The sequence below is a fragment of the Salvelinus namaycush genome, chromosome 14 (assembly GCF_016432855.1).
Source record: "Salvelinus namaycush isolate Seneca chromosome 14, SaNama_1.0, whole genome shotgun sequence".
In the NCBI taxonomy this organism is placed as follows: Eukaryota; Metazoa; Chordata; class Actinopteri; order Salmoniformes; family Salmonidae; genus Salvelinus; species Salvelinus namaycush.
Window position 1 is genome coordinate 17185631 of NC_052320.1, and position 8768 is coordinate 17194398.

Sequence of the window (8768 nt, forward strand, 5' to 3'; positions counted from 1 at the left end):
ACAAAAGGTGGAAATTATAGGCAATTAGCAAGACACCCCCAATAAAGGAGTGGTTCTGCAGGTGGTGACCACAGACCACTTCTCAGTTCCTATGCTTCCTGGCTGATGTTTTGGTCACTTTTGAATGCTGGCGGTGCTTTCACTCTAGTGGTAGCATGAGACGGAGTCTACAACCCACACAAGTGGCTCAGGTAGTGCAGCTCATCCAGGATGGCACATCAATGCGAGCTGTGGCAAGAAGGTTTGCTGTGTCTGTCAGCGTAGTGTCCAGAGCATGGAGGCGCTACCAGGAGACAGGCCAGTACATCAGGAGACGTGGAGGAGGCCGTAGGAGGGCAACAACCCAGCAGCAGGACCGCTACCGCCGCTTCCAATCTCATCAATTACATGTTGTGTATTTAACCCTCTGTTTCCCCTCATGTCCTTGTCGGAGATTGTTTGATTGTATGTTTGTGCAAGTCATGTGTCGGTGTGCGACGAGTTTTGTACCCACTTATGTTATTTTTTGTATATTTTGGTTTTTGGAGTTGTATTTCCCGCCTGAACCCAGTGGGATCCGTCTCTCCTTGACACAGGAGTACGACGGGAGTGCTGCCAACTGTCAGGGGTTCCTACTTCAATTAAACCTCTATCTGACCACGGTCCACCCAGTTCCATCGGACTGTGAGAGGGTGTCCGCCCTCGTCTCGTGCCTCACCGGGAGAGCCCTGGAGTGGGCCAACGCCGTGTGGAGAGAGGAAGATGCGGCGTTGGACCAGTTTGAGGAGTTCACCCGTCGTTTCCGGGCAGTCTTCCCGCCCGAGGGTAGAGCGGCGGGTGAGCGCCTCTACCATCTGAGGCAGGAGACGAGGAGCGCCCAGGAGTTCGCCCTGGAGTTTAGGACCCTGGCTGCCGGCGCGGGATGGAACAACAGGGCCCTGATTCACCATTATCGTTGCAGTCTGCGCGAGGACGTCCGTCGGGAGCTGGCCTGCAGTGACACCTCCCTCACATTTGACCAGCTGGTGGACCTGTCCATCCGGCTGGACAACCTGCTGGCTACTCGTGGACGTTCAGATCGGGGTCTGGTGGTTCCATCCTCCCGCACCCCCTCTCCAATACCCATGGAGCTGGGAGGAGCGGTGCGCAGAGAGACCGGAGGGGGTTCCCACTCGTGCACCATCTGTGGCCGCAGAGGTCACACTGCCGGTCGGTGCCGGGTTGGTTCCTCTGGGAATCGAGGCAGCAGGCAGGACGCTCTGGCGTCACCCCAGGTGAGCCGGCACCATTCTCACCCAGAGCCCTCTGTGGTACATCTGTTTGTGTCTGTTACGTTCCCTGAATTTTCCCCGCATTCCCAGCATAAGGTGCTCATCGATTCAGGCGCGGCTGGGAATTTTATTGATAGTGCTTTAGCCTATAGTTTAGGGATCCCTATTGTTCCCGTGGATGTGCCCTTCCCCGTTCACGCCTTAGATAGCCGACCATTAGGGTCAGGGTTAATTAGGGAGGTCACTGCGCCACTGGGCATAGTGATGCAGGGGGGGTCATACGGAGAGAATTTGTCTCTTCCTTATTGATTCTCCTGTGTTTCCCGTGGTGCTGGGCCTACCCTGGTTAGCTTGTCATAACCCCACTGTTTCTTGGCCACAGAGGGCTCTCACGGGGTGGTCGCGAGAGTGCTCAGGTAGGTGTTTAGGGGTTTCCGTTGGTGCTACTACAGTGGAAAGTCCAGACCAGGTCCCCACCGTGCGCATTCCCCCTGAATATGCCGATTTGGCTCTCGCCTTCTCCAAAAAGAAGGCGACTCAATTACCACCTCATCGACGGGGCGATTGTGCGATAGATCTCCTGGTAGACGCTGCACTTCCCAGGAGTCACGTGTATCCCCTCTCACAGGCGGAGACGGAGGCTATGGAAACATATGTCTCCGAATCCTTGCGTCAGGGGTACATTCGGTCCTCCACTTCACCCGCCTCCTCGAGTTTCTTTTTTGTGAAGAAGAAAGAGAGAGGTCTACGTCTGTGTATTGACTTTTGTGGTCTGAATTAGATCACTGTGAGGTATAGCTACCTGCTACCGCTCACAGCCACAGTGATAGAGTCAATGCACGGGGCACGCTTCTTCACCAAACTAGATCTCAGGAGAGCTTACAACCTGGTGCGTATCCGAGTGGAAGACGGCTTTCAGTACCACCTCTGGGCACTATGAGTACCTCGTCATGCCGTACGGGTTGATGAATGCGCTATCAGTCTTCCAAGCCTTTGTAGACAAGATTTTCAGGGACCTGCATGGGCAGGGTGTAGTGGTGTATATTGATGACATTTTGACATACTCCGCTACACGCGCCGAGCATGTATCCCTGGTGCGCAGAGTGCTTGGTCGCCTGTTGGAGCATGACCTGTACGCCAAGGCTGAGAAATGCCTGTTCTTCCAACAGTCTGTCTCCTTCCTAGGTGCCCCAAAACCTAATCAGTTAATTGTTACATGATTCATTTAATCGGGTAACAAATAAACATATTTAGTTGATTAAATTAGTTGATTAAATAAATAACAGTCATCAGATTAATGAAAGTAAAGTCACGACATGTCTCTTAGTTAACGGCCTGGATCTTGCATAATGTTTGTTCTACTATGATAACCTTTTGCAATTTATTTTTCAGTTTTCTTTTTCAAATCAAACTGTCCACATAGGAAGCAACACTGATTGACAATAAATTTCACATGCTGTTGTGCAAATGGAATAGACAAAAGGTGGAAATTATAGGCAATTAGCAAGACACCCCCAATAAAGGAGTGGTTCTGCAGGTGGTGACCACAGACCACTTCTCAGTTCCTATGCTTCCTGGCTGATGTTTTGGTCACTTTTGAATGCTGGCGGTGCTTTCACTCTAGTGGTAGCCTGAGACGGAGTCTACAACCCACACAAGTGGCTCAGGAAGTGCAGCTCATCCAGGATGGCACATCAATGCGAGCTGTGGCAAGAAGGTTTGCTGTGTCTGTCAGCGTAGTGTCCAGAGCATGGAGGCGCTACCAGGAGACATGCCAGTACATCAGGAGACGTGGAGGAGGCCGTAGGAGGGCAACAACCCAGCAGCAGGACCGCTACCTCCGCCTTTGTGCAAGGAGGAGCAGGTGGAGCACTGCCAGAGCCCTGCAAAATGACCTCCAGCAGGCCACAAATGTGCATGTGTCTGCTCAAACGGTCAGAAGCAGACTCCATGAGGGTGGTATGAGGGCCCAACGTACACAGGTGGGGGTTGTGCTTACAGCCCAACACCGTGCAGGACGTTTGGCATTTGCCAGAGAACACCAAGATTGGCAAATTCGCCACTGGCGCCCTGTGCTCTTCACAGATGAAAGCAGGTTCACACTGAGCACATGTGACAGACGTGATAGAGTCTGGAGACGCCGTGGAGAACGTTCTGCTGCCTGCAACATCCTCCAGCATGACCGGTTTGGCGGTGGGTCAGTCATGGTGTGGGGTGGAATTTCTTTGGGGGGCCGCACAGCCCTCCATGTGCTCGCCAGAGGTAGCCTGACTGCCATTAGGTACCGAGATGAGATCCTCAGACCCCTTGTGAGACCATATGCTGGTGCGGTTGGCCCTGGGTTCCTCCTAATGCAAGACAATGCTAGACCTCATGTGGCTGGAGTGTGTCAGCAGTTCCTGCAAGAGGAAGGCATTGATGCTATGGACTGGCCCGCCCGTTCCCCAGACCTGAATCCAATTGAGCACATCTGGGACATCATGTATCGCTCCATCCACCAACGCCACGTTGCACCACAGACTGTCCAGGAGTTGGCGGATGCTTTAGTCCAGGTCTGGGAGGAGATCCCTCAGGAGACCATCCGCCACCTCATCAGGAGCATGCCCAGGCGTTGTAGGGAGGTCATACAGGCACGTGGAGGCCACACACACTACTGAGCCTCATTTTGACTTGTTTTAAGGACATTACATCAAAGTTGGATCAGCCTGTAGTGTGGTTTTCCACTTTAATTTTGATTGTGACTCCAAATCCAGACCTCCATTGGTTGATAAATTTGATTTACATTGATCATTTTTGTGTGATTTTGTTGTCAGCACATTCAACTATGTAAAGAAAAAAGTATTTAATAAGAATATTTCATTCATTCAGATCTAGGATGTGTTATTTTAGTGTTCCCTTTATTTTTTTGAGCAGTGTATATCATTGGAGGCTGCTGAGGGGAGGATGGCTCATAATAATGGCTGGAACAGAGCGAATGGAGTGGCATCAAACACATGGAAATACGCTCCAGCCATTACCATGAGCCCGTCCTCCCCAATTAAGGTGCCACCAACCTCCTGTGATATATATACTGTATATACAAATCACTTCAAAAAGTAGACTACCTGCGGCTGTGCATGTACATCCACTCCAAAATAATTCCAGTGTTCAAACATGACATTTGATTAATGTAATGAGACATCTGTTAAACACCATAAGTGTAATGACATTCGATGATTGTCATTCGACATACTAAATCATTGGCGTGTATTCATGGATGCCAAGGGAAGCCATGCTTCTCCAAAAATGTGAACAATAAAAAGATACGAATATTTCATAATTTTCCTTCATTTCGCAAGCGGCTGAATCTATCTCACCGCAGTAAGCATCCGCATCGCTCAGAGTTATCGCTGAAAGATTTCTCTGGCGAGATTGATGCGTCTTGCTGTTGGCGTCTCTGTCAAATTATCAATATTGAGACCCCACCAAAGTTTGACTTTTGTTGCCTTTAGAGGAGCTCATGTCTCATCCTTAACGGCTCTTCCTTAACTCGCACTCTGGGCCTATAGTAGCTGTTATGTGTGAATGTATGATGAATACTACAATAGGGGCCAGATCCTGGACTAATTGTATTTCTTAACTAGTTCAAGACGACTGTTCAAGGCCGGCTCTAGCCTTTTGTGGGCTTTTGTGGGAAAATGTAGCACTTTTATGGGAAAATGGGAAAATGTAGCACTTTTAAAGCACCTTTTCTGTAGTTCTACATATTTTTCCATAGAGTGTAGCGAACACTTTGCAATTTTGCCATGGGGCCGAGAATTTGTTGTGTGTGCAATTTTACAGCTAATTCCCTGCAATTCTACCCATTTTGCCATGGAGTGGAGAGAAGAGTTTTCAGTTTCACAGCTAATTGCCTGCAATTCTACAAATGTTTCCATGACTTATGCCATGTTAAGGATATCTGAGTAACTAACAAAATTAATGGGGGCCCCCTGGAGGTCAGGGCCCCTGTGCACGTGCCCTGCATGCCCAGTCGGTATTCGGCCATGATTACTACAAGTTTAGATAGCTGGCTAGACTAACTTCCCAATCTGAAAATGTTTAGCCGACATGGAAAAGGAATACCTAGTCAGTTGTACAACTGAAATGTGTCTTAATTGATTAACATAACAGAAAAATTGCTGATGCAAAACCAAATTTCAACCTTGTGTATTCAACTATTCTAACTCTCAACAGTAAATTGACACCCTGGCTGAGTTCGGGGGCCCCCTAGCGGCCTGGGGTCCTAAGCGACTGCTTATGTCGCTTATGCATGGAAACGTTGGGAAATACCCATTAAATTGCTGGGAGATTATACATGGAGTGTGCAACTTTCTTTATTTTGATAGTTTACGATATTATTTCATAACATTAACAAAATACACTGTCCCATTTGGTTCCAGCAGTTGCTCGAGGCATTTAAGAAGGAGGGTGCTGACATCAGGAGACCAAGGCTGCTGGTCACAGCTGCAGTGGCTGCTAGGAAGGGAAACACTGACAACGTTTATGAGATTGCAGAGGTTGAAAGGGAGTTCAAAGGTTAAAACAGAACTCTTAATTTACCATGGTGATTATTTTAGTAATAATTATTGTGAACGTTTCTAATTTACCAGTTGGTATTTCCCATGTTATATTTACTGACTTTTTGCCTTGTATGGCTGTCGAACAGATACCTGGACTTTAACAATGTGATGACCTGGATGGAGCCTGGGACCCATTCACAATCAAATGCCGACCGTATTACCTCCTAAGAAAATTATCTTCGGTTATAGTCACAGCCGTCTATATTCCCCCTCAAGCCGATACCATGATAACCCTCAAAGAACTTCACTGGACTTTATGCAAACTGGAAACCACATATCCTGATGCCGCATTTATTGTAGCTGGGGATTTTAACAAAGCAAATTTGAAGAAAACACTACAGATGTTCTATCAATACATTGACTGTAGTACTCGTGCTGCTAAAACACTCAACCACTGTACTCCAACTTCCGGGATGCCTACAAGGCCCTCCCACGCCCCCCCATCGGCAAATCTGACCACAACTCCATTTTGCTCCTCCCTTCCTACAGGCAGAAACTCAAACAGGAAGTACCCGTGCTAAGGACTATTCAACGCTGGTCTGACCAATCGGAATCCACGCTTCAAGATTGTTTTGATCACGCGGACTGGGATATGTTCCGAGTAGCCTCTGAGAATAACATTGACGAATACACTGATACGGTGACTGAGTTTATCAGTAAGTGTGTAGGGGATGTTGTACCCACTGTGACTATTAAAACCTACCATAATCAGAAACCGTGGATAGATGGCAGCATTCGCGCAAAACTGAAAGCGCGAACCACCGCATTTAACTATGGCAAGGTGACTGGGAATATGGCCGAATACAAACAGTGCAGTTATTCCCTACATAAGGCAATCAAACAGGCAAAACGTCAGTACAGAGACAAAGTGGAGACGCAATTCAACGGCTCAGACACAAGATGTATGTGGCAGTGTCTACAGACAATCACGGACTACAAGGGGAAAACCAGTCTTGCTTCTGGACAAGCTAAACACCTTCTTCGCCCACTTTGAGGATAACACAGTGCCACCGACGCGGCCTGCTACCAAGGACAGTGGGCTCTCCTCCTTGGCCGACGTGAGTAAGACATTTAAGCGCGTTAACCCTCGAAAGGCAGACGGCCAAGACGGCATCCCTAGCCACGTCCTCAGAGCATACGCAGACCAGCTGGCTGGAGTGTTAACAGACATATTCCTGTCCCAGTCTGCTGTCCCCACATCCTTCAACATCTCTCCCATTGTTGCTGTACCCAAGAAAGCTAAGGTAACTCAACTAATGACTATCGCCCCTTAGCACTCACTTCTGTCATCATGATGTAATTTGAGAGACTAGTCAAGGATCACATCCCCTCTACCTTACCTGACACCCTAGACCCACTTCAATTTGCTTACCGCCCCAATAGATCCACAGACGATGCAATCGCCATCGCACTGCACACTACCCTATCTCATCTGGACAAGAGGAATACCTATGTAAGAATGCTATTCATTGACTATAGCTCATCATTCAACACCATAGTACTGTCCAAGCTCATCATTAAGCTTAAGGCCCTGGGTCTGAACCCTGCACTGTGCAACTGGGTCCTGGACTTCCTGATGGGCTGCCCTCAGGTGGTGAAGGTAGGAAACAACACCTCCACTTCACTGATACTCAACACAGGGGCCCCACAAGGGTGCTTGCTCAGCCCCCTAATGTTCACCCATGACTGCGTGGCCACGCACGCCTCCAACTCAATCATCAAGTTTGCAGACAACACAACACTAGTAGGCCTGATTACCAACAACGACGACACAGCCTAAGGGAGGAGGTGAGGGCCCGGGGAGTGTGGTACCAGGAAAATAACCTCTCGCTCAACGTCAACAAAACAAAGGAGCTGATCGTGGACTTCAGGAAACCGCAGAGGGAGCACCCCCCTATCCACATCGACAGGACCACAGTGGAGAAGGTGGAAAGCTTCAAGTTTCTCAGCGTACACATCACTGACAAACTGAAATGGTCCACCCACACAGACGCAAATAGGCGCAAATATTTATATATTCTTAATTCCATTCCTTTAGATGTGTGTATTGTTGTAAAATTGTTATATATTACTGCACTGTTGGAGCTAGAAAAACAAGCATTTTGCTACACCCGCAATAACATCTGCTAAACACGCTTATGTGACCAATAAAATTTGATTTGTTTTGACTTACACACCACAACAGCCCTCTGTACTGCGGTGCTTCAGATTGAGAGGAAGGGGAGCTCAAGTACTACAATGTTGTGAGTAAAACACCTGATCAAACATTACAAAGGGACATTTTTTTTTTTTTTTTTAACACAATACATTAATGCATATTTTCAGTATACTCAGGACCAATTCAAAACAACAGGTATTCTGCATGCCAGGATCAGCTTTCCAACACACATACAGTACTCATGTTTATTTTTCTCTTCCACCAGATCTGCACTTTCTTGAAAGGAGCAACTGTCCAGTTGATTGAGGATCAGATGGTTCCCTAGACCCCACCAAAGGAAATTAGTGGGTGGGATTTGACAACAGGGAAAACTTTGAGACAAAGGTATCACATTAATACAGTGCAGTGCAAAAAGGACTCTTCTTTCAGTTGATGGTTTAAATTCTAGCAGTGGAATGCCTGTTGCTCATTTAAACCATCATGTCTTTGTTATTGGTTACATGGTGATTGGTTGATGGCTATATGTTTTCAGGAAATAAAATATTTTGTCATTTTATAGGCATTGCTATCTTAAAATGAACAAGTTTGTAGGGGCCTTTATCTGGGCTCTGGATGACTAGCCCCTGATCGGCGTTCTCTTCTGGCCTCAGGTAAGCAGCCATTACTAGAATACAGAGGTAAAAGTCTCATAAGAGAAGGTTTAGTTAGTATAACAAAGGGTGCGTTTGAGTGTTAAGGTGAAAGCAAACGACTGTAGGC